The sequence below is a fragment of the Macaca thibetana genome, chromosome X (genome assembly GCF_024542745.1).
Source record: "Macaca thibetana thibetana isolate TM-01 chromosome X, ASM2454274v1, whole genome shotgun sequence".
Lineage (NCBI taxonomy): Eukaryota > Metazoa > Chordata > Mammalia > Primates > Cercopithecidae > Macaca > Macaca thibetana.
Genome location: NC_065598.1, coordinates 18,056,967 through 18,081,392, shown reverse-complemented (window position 1 = coordinate 18,081,392; position 24,426 = coordinate 18,056,967). Strand labels below are relative to the sequence as shown.

Sequence of the window (24,426 nt, the reverse complement as noted above, 5' to 3'; positions counted from 1 at the left end):
CTGAGCCCATTTGACATGTATACAGGAGGTAAGAAGACCTACTTCATAGAGCTGTTGTGAGAATACACATGTATTCATGCAAATAAATTACTTGTCACAGTGTCTGGCATTCAGTACGGCTCAATAGATGGAGTATTATAATTATTACAGAGAAGACTGCCCAAAAGAGAGACCACACCCAAAACTTGACCCTGATTAGGATTATCTCAAACACAAACGTTTCTAAGAGCTTAATTCAAAGTATTGACAATCAATTTCAAATACCTGAATGGGCTAGTTCCTTCTAACCTAATAAATAACTTTCTTTTAATTCCCAAACCTGAAATGTTTAAATGTTATCAGTCTCTAGGTAGAAGGTCCTTACCCTCAGCTTTCACACCCACCGACAGAATTGCACCCAAGCTTGTATCTCAGTGTGAAGAAATGTACAAACTTGAATGAGAAATGAGGCCAGATCTCTGATTAATTCAGTAATCCATGTACTGCTCTACACACATTAAAAAAAATTCTAAAAACGATCAAAACCTAAAATCTGAACACTAAAATTGTGCGTCACCAACAAAAGATTTCTAACGTCGAGCTTGAGATTGAAAGTAAATTAGAAAAACCTCCAAACAGAAAGTTTAAATGTAGTCTTTTAATTGCATTATTGTCCTAAGTTGAAATGTAGTCCAACTGATGCCATGATCAGATAATAAAGAATCTGTGAGATTCTATCTCCTCCTTTATCAAGAAATTTGATGTTGCCAAATTATTTGATGTTGGGAAAAAAAAAAAACTTTAAAATCTAAAATTACCCAATTCTAAGCAAATAGCTTTTTCTACTTAGAAAGCAACTTAATACTTCAAATTGTGCTATTCTTGTACCAAAGTTAAGGGTTATCTAAAAGATTTCCCTCACGTTTTAGATCTATGCATGTGAATTAATTTATTCCTAAATGCCTCATTATTATTTGACATCAACTTATTACATGAAAAAGTCATATCCCCACAGTAACTGCCAAAAATCAGGTACTGTGTTAGAATACCTTCTAATATCTAGAGGAAATAAAGATCACCAGTTATCAAAACGGCAGGGGACAGAATGTGAAATTTTAACAGACATGTTGAAGAAAACCTATTTTCCTTGCTCTCTTTACAAATTTCTCACAGCCAATTTCTCAGATAAAGCTAAATTTTCTTTTACAAAGTAAATTGAAATGAAAATCATAATGAAAGGTTAACTTTCTGCAAGAGAAGCCACTGTCATTTCCAACAATGCAGCTATTGTTAAGAGTCTCTCATAGATTCCTGGACACCGTGGTGAAACAAGGCTAGGGGTGATACTTAAAGGAATTTCTCCACCTCTGTCTTTCAGTTTGTAATGTAACAATACTGTACCTTCAAAGTAGAAACATCATGTAAAATCTGGTTCCCGTTAACTGAAACTGCCTTAACCCCAAGCAGCATATTTGCAACCGAATACATCTGATTCGCAGTCAACCTTCTATTACCCATCTATGCGAGATGGCCCTGCGATTTCTTTCAATGGGAGCCTTTCCTTTTAAAACCCCAGGGGACACAATAGATGCCACACTCTGATTTAAATAATTCCAAGAAAATTACAATATAAACAAAAGCAGACTTAGGGAACTTGCATAAGTAAAAATCAAAAAACCTAAGAAAAAGGGGTAAAAAAATACCAACCACAAACCCCTAAATCATGAATAAATTTTAAGACTGAGCCAGGAAAAAAGGAATACTCTCTGGACAAAGAATTCTATTTCAAATTTTTTAAAAAATATATCAGATTTTGCTTTTAAAAAATTTAGGCTTAGGAAATACGCTAAACAACAAAACTGGAATACTCAACTGTTTGATATATATACATATAGCAAATTAATCGCTGCATTGACTGTGTTAAAAAGGCAAGACAATTCAAATCTCTCCAAGACAATTGGAGAGATTTGATACCCTCTCCAACTGAGGAACCCCCAACTACTCTGAAATGGCAGATTATTTAACACTCTTGGAATGGTTAACTTTATTTAGAATGCCTCTTTTGGAGTTCTATTATTTAATTCAGCCAAACGGAATTTTTCCCTAATTAGGTTTCCTTGTACTTGTGAAATGCTCACCATACAGTGCTGGCAGCATTAGCTCTACAGCTTCTCTCTTCTGGCTCCTTCCCCCGTCACCCACCCTCACCTCCCCCCCCCCACCCCCGCCCCGAAAAAAAGATTTCCTTCCCAAATGTTCTCTTCTCTGCATTTGTCAACAGAAACACCTACTGGTGGTGTCAAACTGCTAAGACTGCTGCAGGCTTCCTTATTCCTGGTTTCAGTGTCAACGCCAAAAATTCTCAATCCTAAAATAGTACTTTTAATAAAAAGAAATTAAAAGTCTTGCTAGGTACTCAACCTATCATATTCTCGAAAAGCAGCATGCCTTTTTAAAAAATCTATTATTAATGGACCCTAATTGGACTGTTAATCATAAGATCATACTATCCCCTTCAACACTAAGATACAGAAACAAGTAAATATAGCCTCTTCACATTTTGTGAATAACACATTTTAAAACACTTAAAGGGAATAAAAACAAATTTACATCTAAGTGTCACTCACATGTAATTCCGAATAGCCTCGGTGAAGATGTCTTTTTTGTAACCCTACACCAAGAAAGAAACAAGCTGGAAATGTTCCAGCAGATGTTACCTAAAATGATAATCCTGTTCTATACACATCTCTGTCTCCTGTTTCAGACAAACGCTGTCAGACAAATTAATTTGTCTAATCTTTTACATTTAACTATATAACCATTACGTTCAAACAAACCTAATTCAGATGCACAGAAATAAATCATTCGGTGTCAACAATACTTTCTAAAATCAGCTTAAATTCCAGCCAATTAAAATAGATTATGCTAACAGAATACTGATCTGCAACTACTTAAATATCACAGCACCCGTCTAATCTCACTGTAGAGATACTAAGGTCAGGCTTTTCCTATTCAGGCATCTGTGCTTTAACACTCAAGTGAAGCGAAAAACAAAACCCTCAAGGAAGATCTGCCTTTACACTGAAATATGTTCAGGTTATTTTTTCCCACAACGTGGGCACAAAACGTGTCAATGCAAGGAGGACCTGTTCGTTCTGGGAGACGGTTCCAAACCCCAGAACCCGATTTCTATGAGGGTCCAAAGGGTATCAAGGTCTGAGAAAGGGCCATTCTTCTTCCCCGCACTATGCCAGTCGTGAACTTCACAGCATCGCCTGAAACTTGTTCGGGGGAGGTTGCGGAGCCGTGGGGCCAGCGGCGGGTCGCTCGCCCACCCTCCCGGGCAGCCAAGGTCAGAAGGGCCAGAGCCGCGACTGGAGTCTCGGGCTCCCTCCGAACTCGGGCAGGGGGCTCGGGCGCGCAGGCCCCTCCTCGGCGCCGGCGGGAAGGGGCTTCCCTCGCCGCAAGCCCCGGGGAGCTCTTGCCGCGGGAGCGGCGGGGCGGGGACGCCGCAGACCCGCCGCTGAGGGGAGCCCCGCGGGGCGGGCTCGACCCATCGCCCTTCTTTCACACCCTTTCGCCTCCCCACACCCCAAAAGGCAGCCCCAGCCCCTCAGAGGAAGCCCTTCCAGAGGCGCAGGGGAGCGCTGAGGAGGGGCTACTCCGGGCTGGGACGCCCTCACCGCGTCGCCCCGTTCCGGGGGGACCGGCGCCGCCGCCCCTTCTCTCGTCCGCCCGGGGGGACCGGGTGGGTCCCCACTCTCAGGAGAAGCTGGGTGAACGCGGGGCCGATGTAAGGGCAAGAAGGCTTGGCGGGCGGGTGGTGGCGCGACTACTCACCCCGCCGAGTCCCCCACTTCTAGCAGGGGACCCCACAGCTCCTGAGGACGCCGTCGCCGCTTTACCTTCCCCAGCGGCAGAGACAACTAATCGAAACCTCCGGCCCCGCCCTCTAGCAGAAGCGAACGCGCAGCCTAATTTGCTAACTGCCCCGCCCCAGCCGGCCCGTTCTGACCAATGGAAAAGCGCCTCAGGTTCTGCCCGATCCCGCCTTTACCCCGCCCCCTTCTGGTAGGAGCCAATGAGAAGGAAGCGCTTGTCTTGGGGTTCGGGCTCGCGCCGCTCGTGCTCGAGTCTCCGAAGCCGAAGAACGCTGGTTCCTTATACAAGCTCGCCTGCGCGCTCACGCGCGCGCCGCGCCTCCTGGCACGCCAGGTTTGGTTGCCCCGCCAAGCCCTAGCAACCTGGGCTGGAGAGGCTGAGAGGGGCGGGGCCCGAGCCTGGAGCTGACGCCGGGGGGAACGCGAGGAAGGAGGGAGAGGGTCGACGGTGGTGGGGTGGGGAGATCGTGACTGAGAAAGGGGTGACTGCGGGGGTAGGGGGTGGCGAGGAGGCCCCGGAATCCGCCTGTCACTGCGGAAAAAAGGGGGAATCCTGCCTACAGCGCAGCTATCCTGCCCTCCCTCCGGAGGGACCCGTGCCGGGGGCTTTGGTGGGGGAAGTCGGGGAAGAGGGGGAAAGCACACTCGGGGCGGGAGCTGAGAAATACAGGATGGAGGATGGTTTATCTCTGTTGTTGGTAAAAATGATATCGAAGTCCATTGCTGCTGCTGCCCAACTGTTGCCGCTGCGTGTGCACACACACACGCCCGTATGCACACACATAACACACACTCACACGTACACTCATCCAGCAGCTTGCTGTCCCTTGGGTGAGTTAGGCGCAAAGACCTAGCAGCCTGAGGATTCCTTACACAGCAGCCAAGCGCGTGCAAAGAGCTGTCGCAGCAGTAGCAGCAGCAGCAGCAACAACGACCCACACCTCCGCTTCGGTCCGATGCTCTGCCACACAAGATCCCCCCAGCTGGCTTGAAAGCAATGAAGTCATCGCCCAACCAGTAGAAATGTAAAGATCTTAATACCCACCATGGATCGGGTTTCCACGGAGGATGAAGAAGTGATGAAATGGAAGGAGATAACATCTCCAATGCTACTTTTAGAAAATAAAGAAAATAATTTTTAAAAAGACATTGGGGACAAATCTATGGAAAGCTGCATAATAATTTTCACTTTAACAAGCAAAGGCGAAAAATAGGGTCTCTTCTAGTTAGGAAAAGCATGGAAAATAGGCAGTGTATGAGGTCATAGCAGTCACCAAATTAGAAAGATGCAGTACTGTAATAGGAAATAGATATTTTGGATAAAATCCACTTAATCTATTCCTGTAGTGAATCTGGTAACAATATGTAGCAGCATGCTCAGTTTGGCCACTTGATACCAAGCCAATAGGATTTTCTTTTTCATAACGGTGAATATTTGATGAGGAAATGAAAGTGGAAGCATATTAGAAAATTTTACAGGTAGGAGCAATGAATTAGCAGTGAGGGAAAATGGAGTCAGAGGCAACAACAGAGGACTTCACAGAGTCTCCTTCCTCCTCCAGATGCAAAGTAACAGTGCTGTGACCTCCAGCTTCACCCACGTGGATCCAGAACTCCTGGGGCAATCACTCCATTTTCATCCCTGTATATCAGAGACTATGTACTAGGAATTTCAGCAGCATTACCTTTGACTCAAATGAATAATTTTTAAATTTTTCTTTAGACCTGGTGAACCAGAAGTAATGAATTAATTATCCGTATAGATTCATAGGATGGAGAAAAAACAATAACTTAACATCTGTTAATATAGGTCCAATTTAGTATTAAGTAGTAATATTAGATGCCTTATAATGTGCCATCCCATATATACAAATATGACCTTCTGCTTAGGGACATTTGCTTTGATCTGGTTTTCAGTAGTGGTAAAGGATTTCTTGCAGTCACACGCAGTTTAGTTAATTCCTCTTTTGGTCAAAAACTAACCTTTCTAGAAAGTTAGTAAAAGTTTAAAAAGTACCATGTGCCGGGAGTGGTGGCTCATGCCTGTAATCCCAGCACTTTGGGAGGCCAAGGCGGGTGGATCACCTGAGGTTAGAAATTTGAGACCAGCCTGGCCAACATGGTGAAACTCCCATCTCTACTAAAAATACAAAAAAATTAGCTGGGAGTGGTGGCACGCACCTGTAGTCCCACCGACTCGGGAGGCTGAGGCGGGAGAATCGCTTGAACCTGGGAGGTCAAGGTTGTAGTCAATCGAATGGTACCACTGCACTCCAATCTGGGCTACAGAGTAAGACTCTGTCTCCAAAAAAAAAAAAAAAAAAAAAAAAAAGTACCGTGCTGCCATTTAACCGAGCTCTTATGTAGAAAGAACACTAGGCCGGGCGCGGTGGCTCAAGCCTGTAATCCCAGCACTTTGGGAGGCCGAGACGGGTGGATCACGAGGTCAGGAGATCGAGACCATCCTGGCTAACACGGTGAAACCCCGTCTCTACTAAAAAAACCACAAAAAACTAGCCGGGCGAGGTGGCGGGCGCCTGTAGTCCCAGCTACTTGGGAGGCTGAGGCAGGAGAATGGCGTGAACCCAGGAGGCGGAGCTTGCAGTGAGCTGAGATCCGGCCACTGCACTCCAGCCTGGGCGACAGAGCAGACTCCGTCTCAAAAAAAAAAAAAAACAGAAAGAACACTAATACTAACCAACGAATGGATACCTGCTATGTGCGAAGAACTTCAAGTAGATTTAGGGTCGCCAGGTAAAATGCAAGATGCCACGTTAAATTTGAATTTCAGATAAACAACGAATAATTTTTAGTGTAAGTATGTATTTTTATCCTGGATACATGTGGGACAAGGCTAGAAAACTAAATCAGGTTCTAACCATTGCCAAAAAAATTACAAAATGCCCTTCTAGGTCTAGACCTTGTAATGCAATCAGGATCTGGGAGAAAAGCTTAAGAACCAAATTAATGTATAAATTTGTAGTGTTTGTAGAAAGAGGTGAGCATACTTAGACTAAAACATTATTTGCTGTTTATCTCAAATTCAATTTTAACTGAGCATCTTCGATTTTTATTTGCTAAATCTGGCACCCTACATACATTATCTCTAATCCTCTCAATTCTCTGTGAAATTCTCACCATTTTCCAGATGAAGAAACAGCTTCAGAACCTACCCAGCATCAATTTGCTTTTTTGCCCTTCTAATAGAACCCCAACTCCGTTGAAAGAAAGATGTAAGACATTTTTATCCTCAATATATGTGGGACAAGTCTACTTCTAGCATTCTATTCATTGTCAAAAAAACATTTATGAAGTATCCATCTTGGCCTAGACCTCATAATGCAATCAGGGTCTGGTAGAAAAGCTTAAGAATCCAGCCAACACATAATTTGTCTTACTTTGTCACCCAGGCTGGAGTGCAGTGGCATGATCTCGGCTCACTACAACCTCTGCCTCCTGGGTTTAAGTGATTATCCTGCCTCAGACCCCCGAGTAGCTGGGATTACAGGCGCACGCCACCACACTCTGCTAATTTCTGTATTTTTAGTAGAGACAGGGTTTCACCATGTTGGCCAGGCTGGTTTCGAACTCCTGGCCTCAAGTGATCCGCCTGCCTCAGCCTCCCAAAGTGCTGGGATTATAGGCGTGAGCCGCGGTGCCTGGCTCAGCACATAAATTTATAGTGTTTGCAGGAAGAGGTGAGCATTAGTTATTCCTTGGCCCTGCTCAGAGCTTAAATCAAACTGTCAGATCTTACATGTTTTCATTTAAAGTTTATACCATTTGGAAAATTTTCATTTTAAAAATTTGAATCCAATTCCTCATTTGAAACAAAACCTCTATCTTTGTCCTCCAGACACTGAGTTTAACCAGGAACAGTGTGGAAAGAACGGAAATGTCAGCCTTAACACTTTAACCAATTTTCTTCTGTATCTTGAGCAAACCTTAAATTGCAATCATATCTTTTAAAAAATGTTCAGGACATTTTCTCCCTAACCAAATAAGCTGTATCTCTGTGATGGTGATTATGACCTATCACAGTCATAGACAGTGAAAGTTGGCAAGGGAGCTATAAATAGTAATTAAATCCTAATATCTTGCAGGAGTTTGGTAGCAGGAATTAAAAACATTTTTATGTGTTCTATGTTAAAAACAAAAAAAAAAGAAAAGAAGGAAGGTAGGAAGGAAAAGGAGAAAAGAAAGGAAAGAAAGAAGGGAAGGAAGGAAATGTCTGTTTCAAAAGACCCAAGAAAGAAAACCACACCAGAGAAGAATGCCATAGGAAAGGGGTTTGTTGCCGGGGCAGTGTAGCTTAGTGACTAAAACTATAGACTCGGGCGTCAGACGGCCCGGACTCAAATGCTAGCTCTAGTTATGTCCTTTGGCAAATTGCTCAACTTCTCTGTGCCTCAGTTTCTTCCTCTGTAAAAATGGAGATGAAGCCAGGCGCGGTGACTCATGCCTGTAATCCCAGCACTTTGGAAGGCCAAGGTGGGTGGATCACTTGAGGTCTGGAGTTCCAGACCAGCCTGGCCAACACAGTGAAACCCGTCTCTACTACAAATACAAAAATTAGCTGGGTGTGGTGGTGAGTGTCTGTAATCCCAGCTACTTGGGAGGCTGAGGCAGGAGAATTGCTTGAACCTGGGAGGCAGAGATTGCAGCGAGCCTGAGATTGCACCACTGCACTCCAGCCTGGGCAAAAGAGTGAGACTCCATCTCAAAAACAATTGGAGATGATGATGATAATAGTGGTTACTTCATAGGTTTAGGTGAGTGACTATTTGTGAAACATTTAGAAGAGTATCAGACCCATAGTAAGGACTTTATAAAGATTAGGTGTTACTGAGCAGGCTCAATTCCATGGGGTATAAATGAAGTGGTTTATTTCTCTCCGATCACTACTTTGAAACATGTTTTGTGGTAAATTTACCTTTCATGTCCCTTCATATCTTGGATACTTTTTTTGACATTTAGATGTTTTCTGCTATTAAAAATCAACCGTTTAAGGCCGGGCGCGGTGGCTCAAGCCTGTAATCCCAGCACTTTGGGAGGCCGAGACGGGCGGATCACGAGGTCAGGAGATCGAGACCATCCTGGCTAACGCAGTGAAACCCCGTCTCTACTAAAAAATACAAAAAATAGCCGGGCGAGGTGGCGGGCGCCTGTAGTCCCAGCTACTCGGGAGGCTGAGGCAGGAGAATGGCGTAAACCCGGGAGGCGGAGCTTGCAGTGAGCTGAGATCCGGCCACTGCACTCCAGCCCGGGCGACAGCGCGAGACTCCCTCTCAAAAAAAAAAAAAAAAAAAAAAAAAATCAACCGTTTAAAACTCTAATCTTGTGTTTGATTTAAATCCACTTCCCCACTTCCCACCATCATCACCTGTCAGGCTTGTGGCTCATGGCACCTAAAGTGACCAAAGTGACCAACATAAAGTGACCAGGGCATGTGATGGGGCCTTACTCCAGTTCCTTGGAAGGTGTGGTCAGTTCCCTCACCAAGCCTAACTTCTGTGACCACAGGGAGGCAGAGGGGAGAGGGAACCATCAGCTCTTGGCTTAACAACTCATGAAAGCCCCTTTGAACATGGGCTACACTTAGTAACTCACTTTGAACAAAATATGGCAAGAGTACCGATCACCGATGGTCATGACCTGAGACTAGGTCATAGAAGGTATAGCAGCTTCCTCCTTGCTCTCTCTCTTGAATCACTCACTAAGGGGGAAGCCAGCTACATGTCACGAGGACACTTTCAAGAGGCCTTGGCCACGCATAGTGGCTCACACCTGTAATCCCAGCACTTTGGGAGGCCAAGGCAGGAGGATCACTTGAGGTCAGAAGTTTGAGACCAGCCTGGCCAACATGGTGAAACCCTTCTCTACTAAAAATACAAAAAAAATTAGCTGGGCATGCTGGAGGGGCGCCTGTAATCCTAGCTACTGGGGAGGCTGAGGCAGGAGAATCGCTTGAACCCAGGAGGCAGAGGCTGCAGTGAGCTGAGATTCCACCACTGCACTCCAGCCTGGGCAACAGAGTGAGACTCCATCTCAGAAAAAAATTAAAATAAAAATAAAATACAAAAATACAGAAAAAAAAAAAATAGGCGTGCTGGCACCTGCCTATAATCCCAGCTACTTGGAAGGCTGAAGCAGAAGGATTGCTGGAGCCCAGAAGTTTGAGGCTGCAATGAGCCATGACATGACATGAGAGCACCACTGCACCCCAGCCTGAGTGACAGAGCAAGACCCAATCTCAAACAAAACAAAACAAAAAATGTGTGGCTTATGGAGAGACCATGATGCGAGGAACTGAATGGAGAGACCATGAGGTGAGGAACTGAAGTCTGCTGCCAATAGCCATGTGAGTACGCCATCTTGGAAGCAGATTCTCCAGCCCCAGTTAAGCCCTTGATGGCTGTAGCCCCAGCTGACATCCTGACTGCAACCTCATGAGAGACCCTGAGCCAGAACCACCCAGCTAAGCCCCTCCTGAATTCCTGACACTCAGAAACTATGGTATGACAAATGTTTGTTGTTTTGAGCCACTAAGTTTTGGGGTAATTTGTGATGCACCCATGAGTAACTAACACAAGTGGTTCCTATCTCCATTTTGCAGATAAGGTTTTAGGAACCTGCCCAAGCTCACCCAGCCAGTAGGCGGTGGAACCAGGACCCAGGAAGAAGTCTAACTCAACCTTTAAGCTCTTTCCCCTCAGCAGTAGAAACCATGTACGGAATGCCACTATGTGCCAGGAACTTCCCTTACGTTGTCTCATTTGTTCCACAATAGCTCTGCAAGGAAGACATCTTTCTGCCTTTCAAAAAGGTATCAAAGTAAAGTTCCTATCTTCCTTTTTTTTCTTCTTTTTTTCAGACAGGGTCTCGCTCTGTCACCCAGGCTGGAGTGCAGTGGCGCCATCTCGACTCACTGCAACCTCTGCCTCCCAGGCTCAAGAGATCCTCCTGCCTCAGCCTCCTGAGTATCTAGGTTAGGACTGCAGGCATGAGTCACTATGCCTGGCAAATTTATTTTGTGTGTGTGTGTGTGTGTGTGTGTGTGTGTGTGTGTGTGTGTATGGGTGTATATATGAATGGATAGATAGATATATATACAAATTTTTATAGGTGTATATAAAATACAATACATTTGTAGAGATGGGGTTTTGCAACGTTGCCCAAGCTTATTTCAAACTCCCGGGCTCAAGCGATCCTCCTACCTCAAGGGACACAACTGTTCCTTTTCGGTTCAGAATATATACTTTTTAGTACATTCTCAAGTCAAGGCAAAGATATGTACTAAAGCATATTAAATAAGAATACCCATCACAGACTGGGCATGTTGGCTCATGCCTGTAATCCCAGCACTTTGGGAGGCCAAGTCAGGCAGATTCCTTGAGGTCAGGAGTTCGAGACCAGCCTGGCCAACATGGTGAAACCCCATCTCTATTAAAAATATAAAAATTAGCCGGTCATGGTGGCAGGCACCTGTAGTCCCAGCTACTCGGGAGGCTGAGGCATAAGAATCGCATGAACCTGGGAGGCAGCAGTTGCAATCAGCTGAGATGGTGCCACTGCGCTCCAACCTGGGCGACAGAGAGAGACTCCATCTCAAAAAAAAAAAAAAAGAATACCCATCACGGAACACAATCCAGCAACTTCTCCACCAAATTCTCATAGATTTAATTTTTAATATAATGGGAAATATTGAGCCCATCTGATTTTATATATTAATCAAATATAATTTTTATAAGATAGATTGAAACAGGAACGAAATTGTCCACATTTTAAAATAGACCTCAAAATATGCTACTTCATCAATTGATGACTACAAGTTGCTTTGAAATGTATAAAAAATAAGATGATTAATAGAAGGATTGATGAATGGATAGATAGGTGATGAAGCAAATAAAGTAAAAAGCAAAATCTTTTTTTTTTTTTTTTTTTTTGAGACGGAGTCTCGCTCTGTCGCCCAGACTGGAGTGCAGTGGCCGGATCTCAGCTCACTGCAAGCTCCGCCTCCCGGGTTTACGCTATTCTCCTGCCTCAGCCTCCCTAGTAGCTGGGACTACAGGCGCCAGCCACCTCGCCTGGCTAGTTTTTTGTATTTTTTAGTAGAGACGGGGTTTCACCGTGTTAGCCAGGATGGTCTTGATCTCTTGACTTCGTGATCCGCCCGTCTCGGCCTCCCAAAGTGCTGGGATTACAGGCTTGAGCCACCGCGCCCGGCCAAAAGCAAAATCTTAATTGTAGAATCTCGGTGGTGGGTATGTGGATGTTTAGTGCACAATTCTTTCAACTTTTAATATTTTGAAAATGTTGATCATTTGCCATAATAACCCCCAATAGAGACCACTTATCACTCTATACATGTCGATAAGATTTTCCCCTGAATCCACCTATATCCATCATCATTTGGAAGGTACCATAGAACCTTCCAAAAATTGACTTAAAGCTGCTTCCAGGGAATATATGTATATATATTTTTTCTCATTTATTTTATGTATATATTTAGGGATATGCTTACCTGTGTATTATTTTCTTCTCCAAAACAGACAAAAGTTAGAATTATATGGATGAGTAAACCTAGCAGGACACACTTCCATTTTAGACAGATGCTCAGCTGATACCTTTAGTGCACTGTAAGATCAATCGGCCACAACATAAATTATTTTAAAGAATACTAGCTTCTGAGATGTTATACCCACCAAGTTTAGAGAAGGCAGTTGGAAAAGTATTACCATAAAGACAAATAGAAAGTACCTTTAGAATTTGGAAATTAGGGACATGGAGAAGGATCATAAATAATAAATAATCACCACAGCAGGCTGTATTTCCCCCCAAATGACTGCAACAATATCTCTCATCCCACATGTCCTTTTTTTCTATTAGATAGAGATGGAGGTTTCACTATGCTGCCCAGCCTGGTCTCAAACTCCTGGACTCAAGCAATCCTCCTGCCTCGGCCTCCCAAAGTGCTGGGATTACAGGTCTGAGCCACAGCACCTGGCCCCACATGTCCTTCTTGCAACGTGACTTTGACACTCTTCCCATTGAGAGATGAAGATTTATGCTCCCTCTCCTTGAATCTGGGTGAGCTTGTGACTTGGTGAAAGTGACATTGTGTGACTTCCAAAGCTAGGTTACAAAAGGCAGTATAGCTTCCATTTGGTTCTCTTGGGGTGGTTAATGTTTTTACCCAGTCGCTGTGTTGTGAGGAAGCCCAAGTCACCCTATGGAGAGGTCACCGTGGAGAGGAAGCAATAACCAGTCCCAACTTGCCAGGCATGTGAGTGAGCCACTTTTGAAAGTGCTTCCTTTAGCCCTAGTCAAGTCACCCCAGCTGATGCAACATGGAACAGAAATAGCCAGTCTGCACCAAACCTTGCTCAAATTGCAAATTCACAATCAAAATAAATAATGGGTAGCCACTGCATTTTAGGGGTAGTTTGTTATGCAGCAACAGATAACTGATACAATGCCTAAGATAAACAGATAAACAAATAAACAAGCAAACAAACAAAAAACATGAATTTGCACACCCTGGCTTCCAAAATCAAGAAAATACCTGTTATACTGTTCTAGTAGGAGACAGATCTTGAATCCTATTGACATCTGTCAATAATCCAACTATTTCACTTCAGGCAACTCTGTTAGTCTCTCACATATGAAAACTTTTTTTTTTTTTTTTTTTTTAACAATAATTGCTAGCAAATGGCCAGGTTGGCTTGAGTTCATCTGTCCAACAAATATTAATAAGTACCTGTTATATAGAAAACGCTGTGCTTATCACCGTGGGGATACACAAATGGAGCCAATCATCATAAGCTATATTTTCCTGATTATCCTTCAAACTGCTAATAAACATGGACATAATCAAAAAGTAATCATGTGAAAAAAAGGAAAAGGCTGTTACTTTACTCATTTATCAGTAAGGCAATCAACTCCTGAAAACATCACATAGATTAACTAAAATAAAAACAAAACACAAGTTTATTATTTTACTAATTAACTTCACCAGTGTAAAATGTGTAACTTAAAGACTGTCTTAGTCCAGTTTGTGCTGGTATAACAGTATATCTGAGACTGGGTAATTTATAAAGAAGAGATTTATTTCTCATAGTTCTGAAGGCTGGGAAGTTCAAGGTTGAGGAGCCAGCAGCTGGTGAGGGCCTTCTTGCTGAGTCACCCATGGAGGAAGGGAGAAAGGCAAGAGAGCACATGAGAAAGAGAGAGAGGGAAAAGGGGCTGAATTCATCCTTTTATCAGGAATCCACTCTCATGATAACTAACCCACCTCTATGATAACAGCATTAATCCATTCATGGGAGCAGTGCTCTCATGATCTAATGACCTCTTAAAGGCCCCACCTCTCAACACTATTGCATTGGGAAATTTTTTTTTTTTTTTTTTTTTTTTTTGAGACAGGGTCTCCCTCTGTCACCCAGGCTGTAGTGCAGTGGCTTGATCTCAGCTCACTGCAACCTCTCCCAAGTAGCTACAGGTGTGTGCCACTACGCCTGACTAATTTCTGTATTTTTAAATTTTTTTTTTTTTGTAGAGATGGGGTTTCGCCATGTTGCCCAGGCTGGTCTTTAACTCCTGGGCTCAAGCCATCCTCCCACCTTGGCCTCCCAAAGTCCTGGAATTACAGGCATGAGTCGCCACACCTGGCTGAATTGGGGATTAAACTTCCAACACATGATCTTTAGGGGACACGTTCAAACCAAAGCAAAGACTTTGCTGAGAAGGAAATTTCAACATGTCTTATTGTCAATTCATTGGCTTCCAAGCAAAAGAGTATCTAACTACATATGCCAATTAAATGGTTGCAAAATCTCAGGCTCCTTTGGAAACTTTATCTGTAATGAATGCATTTACACAAGGCAAGGTCTAGGCAATAGTGTTGGTTTTAGGGAACCCAGCCTCCCTTTCTACTCCTTTTCCCAGCCTCCCTATGATCTCAGATTTAGTACTCCCAGTAATCTCCTACCTTCTCCTCTTTAAAGGTCGCTCTGAGAGGCCGGGCGCGGTGGCTAACGCCTGTAATCCCAGCACTTTGGGAGGCCGAGGTGGGCAGATCACCTGAGATCGGGAGTTTGAGACCAGCCTGACCAACAGGGAGAAACTCCATCTCTACTAAAAATACAAAATTAACCAGGCATGGTGGCATATGCCTGTAATCCCAGCTACTTGGGGGGAGGCAGAAGAATAGCTTGAACCCGGGCGGCAGAGGTTGCAGTGAGCCAAGATCATGCCACTGCACTCCAGCCTGAGCAACAAAGCTAGACTCCATCTCAAAACAAAAAAAAAAAGTAGCTCTGAAAAAAACACTTGATAAATTCATTGAAACCAGCCTATAATGTTAATGTGTTGTGCGTAATCTTTCCTGGCAATTGGCATTTTAACAGTAACCAATTAATCAACCAATCAATAGGACAGAAGCAAAACCTCTAGTTATAAAAATCCAACATTGAGTGAAACTACCAACATTATTCATAATAGTCAAAAAGTGGAAACAACCCAAACTATGGAGTGATGAATGGTTAAACAAAATGTGTTCTATCCATACAATGGAATATCAGTCGACAATAAAAAGGAATGAAGTACTGATGCATGGTAAACATGGATGAACATTGACAATGTTATACTAAATGAAAAAAGTCAGACACAAAAGACCACACATTGTATGGTTCCATTTATATAAAATATCTAGAATAGGCAAATCCATAGAGACAGAAAATAGCTTGGTGGTTGCCTATGGCTGGAGGGAGGGGCTGGAGGGAAATGGGTAGTGACTGCTAATGGATATGGGATTTCATTTTTTTTCTTTTCTTTCTTTTCTTTTCTTTTCTTTTTTTTTTTTTTTTTTTTTGAGACAGGGTCTCGCTCTGTCATCCAGGCTGGAGTGCAGTGGTGCCATCTCAGCTCACTGCAACCTCCTCCTCTCAGGCTTAGGTGATCCTCCCACCTCAGCCTCCCGAGTAGCTGGGACTACAGGCATGCACCACCACTAATTAGCTCGGCTAATTTTTTAAAATTTTTTGTGGAGACGGGGTTTTGCTGTGTTGCCCAGGCTGGTCTCAAACTCCTAGTGGAGTGCAGTGGTGCAATCTTGGCTCACGGCAACCTGCACCTCCCAGGTTTAAATGATTCTCCTGACTCAGCCTCCCGAGTAGCTGGGATTATAGGCATGTGCCACCACACCTGGCTAATTTTGTATTTTTAGTAGAGATGGGGTTTCACTGCGTTGGCCAGGCTGGCCTTGAGCTCCTGACCTCAGGTGATCCACCCACCTCGGCCTCCCAAAGTGCTGGGATTACAGACGTGAGCCACGGTGCCCAGCCTTGGATATGGGATTTCTTACTGGGGTGATGAAAATGTTCTGTGGTGATGATGGTTATACAACTCTGTCAACACTAAAACCACTGAATTGTATACTTAATTTTTTTTTTTTTTTTTTTTTAAGAGATGGAGTCTCACTTTGTTGCCCAGGCTGGAGTGCAGTGACACAATCATAGCTCACTGCCACCTCTATGAATTGTACACTTTAAATGGGTGACTTGTATGTGTTTTGAATTATATCTCAAAAAAATTCTTTAATAAATGAGTCCAGGAGAATACACAAGGGGTTATACTATAAAAATCTCCAGCCTTTGCCTGTGGGCTACTCAGGTCTACTCGATTGCTACTCAAATGTGTTCCTCAGACCAGCAGCACCTGAAAGTTCAGAAATGCAGAATCTCTGGCCCAGGCCCCTGAAATGGAATCCATTTCACTGAGTCATGCCATCTTTGTGGACCCAAAGCTTTTCAAAAGTTTTCAGTTAGGTAGAACCACATAAGTTCATCAATGTTACAAAACGAAGTAAGGAAGCAATCTTCTTTCCCTTCTAGAAAAGGAGCTACTCTTATAACATTTGGCAATTTTTGGTGCCTTGCTTTTAGAAAGCAGATGGCACCGTAGGGCCAGGGTAGGGGGCACGAGGGTGACTGCTAATGAGTACGGTGTTGCTTTGTGGCTAGTGAAAATATTCTGGAGTCAGATAGTGGTGATCAATGCACAACTTTGTGAATATACTAAAAATATTGAATTGTACAATTTAAAAGGATGAACTTCATGGCATGTAAATTACTATATATTTCAGTAAAGTTATTATTTACAAAAATCAGTGAGACAGGCAGAAGAGGCATTTTTGTAGAGCTGGTAATAGTAGTTCACAATGCCTAGAAATCCCACTGAATTTGATTATACCAGGGTTTCTCAACATTATGACTATTGACATTTTGGGCTGGCTCATTCTAGGGCATGGGGGCTGTCCTGTGCACTGTAGGATATTTGGCACCATTGATGGTCTGTATCCATTAGATGACAGTTAACACCCTCCTCCTAATTGTGACAACCCAAAATGCCTCCAGACAAGGCAGACCTTGCCAAATATCCCCTTGGACACAAAATCATCCCTGCCCGAGAACCACAGACTTGTACACAAAGTTGGCCATACCTTTAGGATAAGAAAGCTTTTCCTTAAAAATAATCTATGATTCTCTGGCATTGACAGGATTTCCTCCTGTTATTTTCTCAGTGGAGATGGTAAATAAATGCTTAAATTCCTATAATTACTTTTCAGTTGCCTAAATCCTTTATTTATGGATGACCTTCAGCCTTTTGCCTGCTCACTTATGCAACTTTTCTTCATCTGTCCCATTTTCAAGTCTGAATTCTTTTTACAACTATCCAATTGACCTTTTTATTTCTTAGTTTCTTTTAAAATGGGAAGTTTTAAAATGAAATAATGTCTCTGTCAGAGTCCAAGCAGGAAAAGAGAATAGGCTCTAGATGTAGCCAACAGAGATAATTTTTTTTTTCTAGAGTCTCGCTTTGTCACCCAGGCTGGAGTGCAATGGCATGATCTTGGCTCCCTGCAACCTCCACCTCCCAGGTTCAAGCGGTTCTCCTGCCTCAGCCTCCTGAGTAGCTAGGATTACAGGCATGCACCACCAAGCCCAGCTAATTTTTGTACTTTTAGTAGAGACAGGGTTTCGCCCTGTTGGCCCGGCTGGTCTCAAAGTCCTGACCTCAGGTGATCTGCCCACCTCAGCCTCCTGAGTATCTGGGATTACAGGCATGAGCCACTGTGCCTAGCATAATTTTTGTATTTTTAGTAGAGATGGGGTTTCACCATGTTGGCCGGGCTGGTCTCAAACTCCTGACTTCAGGTGATCTGCTTGCCTCGGCCTCCCAAAGTGGCAAGCAGAGATAACTTAACGGAGGGAATTGCTTACATAATGCTTGGAAGGACTGAAGAAGTGAAAGGGGAAAGGTGGGGTTCCCCAGAGATTAATGATTACAGGAAGCCTTACCACCACTAAGACCGGAAAGCAAAAAAGGAAAATGGGTTTTCCTGAGCCCGGGTAGGCTGTGCAGCTGGAGTTACTGGAATATTAATCACTTATCTTGAAGCACGTGCTGCCGTCTCCTGGCAGGAAGTCAATCACCTGTATTCCCATGGATGTTGCAGGAACCCCATGGTGACCCCATCAAAGGGGTTTCTTTCTGACGTGAGGAGACTACAACATACTGTTCAGTGAAAAAAAAAAAAAAAAAAAAAAAAAAAAAAAAAAACCTAAACTATGTGATGACAACAGCTGCCATTTTTCTTTTTTTCTTTTTTTTTTTTTTTTGAGACGGAGTCTCACTCTGTCACCCAGGCTGGAGTGCAGTGGCCGGATCTCAGCTCACTGCAAGCTCCGCCTCCCGGGTTCACGCCATTCTCCTGCCTCAGCCTCCCGAGTAGCTGGGACTACAGGCGCCCGCCGCCTCGCCCGGCTAGTTTTTTTTTGTATTTTTTTAGTAGAGACGGGGTTTCACCGGGTTAGCCAGGATGGTCTCGATCTCCTGACCTCGTGATCCGCCCGTCTCGGCCTCCCAAAGTGCTGGGATTACAGGCTTGAGCCACCGCGCCTGGCCAACAGCTGCCATTTTTCCAGCAATGACTATGTGCAGGTATTTTACATACATGATCTTCTTTAAGGAGACAATCGGCCGGGCGCGGTGGCTCAAGCCTGTAATCCCAGCACTTTGGGAGGCCGAGACGGGCGGATCACGAGGTCAGGAGATCGAGACCATCCTGGCTAACACGGTGAAACCCCGTCTCTACTAAAAAATACAAAAAACTAGCCGGGCGCGGTGGCAGGCGCCTGTAGTCCCAACTACTCGGGAGGCTGAGGCAGGAGAATGGCGTGAACCCGGGAGGCGGAGCTTGCAGTGAGCTGAGATCCGGCCACTGCACTCCAGCCTGGGCGGTAGAGCGAGACTCCGTCTCAAAAAAAAAAAAAAAAAAAAAAAAAAAGGAGACAATCATTCTGACAGAAGCCTTATGGGGTAGGTATTGCTATCCACACTTGATAGATAAGAAAGTGGAGGCTTTAAAGAAGGATAAGTTGGCCGGGCGCGGTGGCTCAAGCCTGTAATCCCAGCACTGTGGGAGGCCGAGACGGGCGGATCATGAGGTCAGGAGATCGAGACCATCCTGGCTAATACGGTGAAACCCCGTCTCTACTAAAAAATACAAAAAACTAGCCGGGTGAAGTGGCGGGTGCCTGTAGTCCCAGCTACTGGGGAGGCTGAGGCAGGAGAATGGCGTGAACCCGAGAGGAGGAGCTTGCAGTGAGCTGAGATCCGGCCACTGCACTCCAGCCTGGGTGACAGAGCAAGACTCCGTCTCAAAAAAAAAAAAAAAAAAAAAAAAGAAAGAAAGAAGGATAAGTTTCCATTAACATGCAAATTCATGAAGTAAAGGCTTTGCTTCCCTTTTTCAAACTCATATTCCCAGTGTTATATGATATTTTTCATTTTTTTCCCCTTTTTTACTGTTCTGAAGGTACATTGGCACCCAAGGTCACATCATAGATAGCTGTTTTTAAACAATTATTTATATATTTTTAAAAATAGAGATGAAGTCTCCCTATGTTGTCCAGGGTGGTCTCAAACTCCTGGGCTAGTGATCCTCCCACCTCGGCCTCCCAAAGTGCTGGGATCACAGGCGTGAGCCACTGCACTCGGCCAATAGCTATTTTTTGAATTAGTGAATGAATGAATGAATGAATGAAAGTTTCATAACGAGTAAGTCAGAGACAGAATTCCTACCAGGTCTTTCTGCCTTCAGAGCACATGTTCTTAACTACAACACACTGCTGCCTCCCACAGGTGTAACATGAGCTCAACTGCGGATGGGAATATATATTTTAGGAAAAATATGCTAAAATGTTAACAATGATTACCTGATTATTTCTGGTTGGTGGGCTTGTGGATGATTTTCCTCTGTTTTTATACCTTTTTTTGTAAATATAAGTTGCTTTTATAGTCAGGATAAATAAATAATTGAATTCATCTATTTTCTTAAAAATAAGTATTCGGCAGGGCGCAGTGGCTCACGCCTGTAATCCCAGCACTTTGGGAGGCCGAGGTGGGCAGATCATGAAGTTAGGAGTTTGAGACCAGCCTGGCCAACATAGTGAAATTTCTGTCTCTACTTAAAAAAAAATACAAAAATTGGGCAGGTGTGGTGGCATGCACCTGTAGTCCCAGTTACTCAGGAAGCTGAGGCAGGAATCACTTGAACCCGGGAGGCAGAGTTTGCAGTGCACCATTGCGCTCCAGACTGGGCGACAGGGCAAGACTCTGTCTCAAAAAAAAAAAAAAAAAAGAAAAGAAAAGAAAAAAAGTATTCAAGGTTTGGCCTGGTGGCTCACGCCTGTAATCCCAGCATTTTGGGAGACCGAGGCTGGCGGATAACCTGAGGCCAGGAGTTCAAGAACAGCCTGAACAACATGGTAAAACCCCGAATCTACTAAAAATACAAAAATTACCCTGGCATGGTGGTGTGTGCCTGTAATCCCAGCTACTCAGGAGGCTGAGGCAGGAGAATTGAACCAGGGAGGTGAAGGTTGCAACGAGCCAAGATTGTGCCACTGCACTCCAGCCTGGGTGACAGAGTGAGACTCCATCCAAAAAAAAAAAAAGAAAGAAAAGAAAAGAAAAAGTACTCAGGGCCAGGAGCAGTGGCTCACACCTGTAATCCCAGCATTTTGGGGGGCCAAGGTGGGTGGATTACTTGAGTCAAGACCAGCCTGGGCAATATAGGGAGACCCTATCTCTACAAGAATATTTTTTAAATTAGCTGGGCGTGGTGGTGCATGCCTATGGTCCCAGATACTCAGGAGGCTGAGGTGGGAGGATTGCTTGAGCCTGGGAGGTCAAGGCTATGATGAGCCATGACCATGCCACTATGTTCCAGCCTGGGCAACACAGTGAGACCCTGCCTCTACAAAAAATGTTTATAATTTAGCCAGGTGTGGTTGTGTGCCCCTGTGGTCCCAGTTACTTGGGAGGCTGAGGCAAGAGGATCGCTTGAGCCCAGGAGTTCAAGGCTGCAGTGAGCTGTGATAGCATCACTGTGCTCCATCCTGGGCAACAGAGTGAGACCCTGTTTCAAAAAAATGAATCAATATTGCAGTGAGGCAGAGTTTTCTTTTTCTTTATTTCCACGGCATGTCTGCTGGAAGCTGCCATGGTAGAAATGAAAAGGTCTTGGTTGCAGTCCAGACCCCATATTCAGCAACAGGCACATGAACTGGTTGGCCCATGGATTGCAGGCTGTTGCTCTTCCTGCAGAATGAATCTGTGCAGGTGGGAATATCAATTTAAGCAGGTGTGCTTTTTGTTTTTACACTATCAATTCATATGTATCATCCACTTTGAGTGTTGTGGTAGATACCTTGGTACACCAGCCCAAGTCCCCTTGGATGAAAGGCTTGTCCTAGCAACTGGGAATGCTGGCTCATTTAGGAGTTGTCTCAGCTGTATAGCCACCTGGTCCAGGTGGCCTGCATCTGATGGCTGATAGATACAAGGTTACAAAGGCCTGGCCATCTGGCCCAAACCCAGGACGAAGCTCCAGAAGTCACCCACTCCTGCTTCTCTCCCCTCCCTTCCACAGAGCTCCACCCCAAGGGCACTTCCTAATAAACATCCTGTGTCCGTCGTCTCGGAGTCTGCTTCCTGCAGAACCCAACCCATGACAAGTCTCAGTTCATATTTTATTTTTTTCACTAAAAATTAATCGCATCTTCAATAGAGAAAGAGGACCATTATAGGAGGAATGAGGAGTTGAAGGGCATTTTATAATTTAGCAAGGTATCAGCACAGAGAGCTAACTTTTCCATTAACCCAAAAAGCTTTGTTGTCACCAGACAACTCCGGCGAGGATGATGTCTAAAGTGTCATTACTCTCAGAGGAATCTGTAAATGGAAAAGACTTCCTAACCTACACTTTCCCTAAAACAATTTAATGTCATGCTGATATTTTGGGACTAGTGACCCTTCTGTGCCGCTCAATTCTTCTTCCTGGAGACATATTGTTACAGTGATGTGCCCATTTCTAATCACCTGCCTATCCAGTGGCCCCAGACTTTATTCAACTCGTCACCAGAAGGAACCCTTATAACTTCTTTTTTTTTTTGAGACAGTCTTGCTCTGTCACCCATGCTGGAGTGCAGTGGCTCGATCTCGGCTCAGTGCAACCTCTGCCTCCCAGGTTCAACCGATTCTCCAGCCTCAGCCACCCTGGTAGCTGGGACTATAGGCATGTGCCACCATGCCTAATTTTTGTATTTTTGTTTTTATTTTTAAAATATTTATTTATTTATCTATTTATTTATTGAGATGGCGTCTCACTCTCTCTCCCAGGCTGGAGTGCAGTGGCACAATCTTGGTTCACTGCAACCCCTGCCTCCCAGGTTCAAATGATTCTCCCGCCTCAGCCTCCTGAGTATCTAAGATTACAGGCGCCTGCCACCACGCCCGGCTAATTTTTGTATTTTTAGTAGAGACAGGGGTCTCACCATGTTGGCCAGGCTGGTCTAGAACTTCTGACCTCAAGTGATTCACCTGCCTCGGCCTCCCAAAGTGCTTGGATTACAGGCGTGAGCCACCATGCCTGGCCAGAAGCCCTTATAACTCTTTTTTTTTTTTTTTTTTTTTGAGACGGAGTCTTGCTCTGTCGCCCAGGCTAGAGTGCAGTGGCCGGATCTCAGCTCACTGCAAGCTCCGCCTCCCGGGTTTGCGCCATTCTCCTGCCTCAGCCTCCCGAGTAGCTGGGACTACAGGCGCCCGCCACCTCGCCCGGCTAGTTTTTTGTATTTTTAGTAGAGACGGGGTTTCACCGTGTTAGCCAGGATGGTCTCGATCTCCTGACCTCGTGATCCGCCCGTCTCGGCCTCCCACAGTGCTGGGATTACAGGCTTGAGCCACCGCGCCCGGCCGCCCTTATAACTCTTAAGACAAAATACAGGGAAAGCCAAAGTCTGACTATTCTTCTAAAAGAGACTAAATGTCTAGTGCTTGTTCCGGGAACAGGAATATTTCCTGGGCTCAAATGATCCGGCTGCCTCAGCCTCCCAAAGTGCTGGGATTACAGGTGTGAGCCACCATGCCCAGCCCTAATCTTTACAATGTTCTAAAAATATGAGATTCAGAGAACGGGTATTAACTTCTTTCTTTCATTCACTAACATACAGCAGATTTCTCTAGGCTGAGACAACATACCATGAAGGAAACCCGTGTGCAAGCCCGCCCTGCAGTACCGTCTACCCTCAACTTTACTACGAGTTCTGCTGCTCACTGGCAGGGTGACCCTGAACAAGCACATTCACCTCTCTAAGTCTTGATTTCCTCATAATCGTACCTTCCTTATATTAGTTAGAGCTCCAAAAGTATCAGGTTTTATTATCACGTGACTGCCACTGACATGAACGCAACCAGGCCTATATTTACTCAGCAACCAAAATGTTTCTCTGCCTCTGTTCCATGTGAAATATGGTTCCAAGAAGTTTCTTTCAAAATGTTAAATTGGGGGAAAGGATTAGTCAGAGTCAAACAATTTGAGGGAACAATGGTGCCAAATTGACACCATCTGGGAAATCCTCTGTCTACACTTAATGTTTAATCTACTCACTTTTTTCGCTCTGCATTTTGTCCTATTGAAAGCATCCAGTTGCACTGCTATCGGTTCCTCAGATTCCCAGATTCCCAAGTCATAAAAATGTGTAAATCATGAGCAGGACCCTGACTTCACATCCTTTTTCCAATTCTGTGCATTTTGCTTTTTTTGTAACCCACATAGAAATCAGCACCCCCCATAATCCATTCTACATGCTGAGAGTCATTCAAGCAGCACAGCCCGACCTCCAAAAGCAACCACAGGCCGGGTGCAGTGGCTCACGCCTATAATCCCAGCACTTTGGGAGGTCGAGACAGGAGGATCGCTCAAGCTCAGGAGTTTGAGACCAGCCTTGCCAACATGGCAAGACCCTGTCTCCATAAAAAATACAAAAATTAGCTGGGCGTGGTGGCTTGAACCTGCGGAGGCTGAGATAGGTGGATCACTTGGGTCTGGGAGGCGGAGGTTGCAGTGAGCCGAGATTATGCTACTGCACTCCAGCCTCAGTGACAGAGTGAGACCCTGCTCCAAAAAGGAAAAAGAAAAGAAAAAAAAAAAAAAAAAGAG

The 24,426-nt window shown here is 44.5% G+C and overlaps 1 protein-coding gene across 1 annotated transcript in view; it reads right to left on the bottom strand.

Moving 5' to 3' along the window:
* The window catches only part of CDKL5 (cyclin dependent kinase like 5), a 226,042-nt gene extending 222,110 nt beyond the window's left edge, over positions 1-3,932 (bottom strand). The window contains exon 1 of the mRNA XM_050777522.1: positions 3,820-3,932. The gene's annotated coding sequence lies outside the window, so the exon portion shown is untranslated. The remainder of the gene's footprint in view (positions 1-3,819) is intronic.
* Between the last annotated feature and the right edge of the window lie 20,494 nt (positions 3,933-24,426).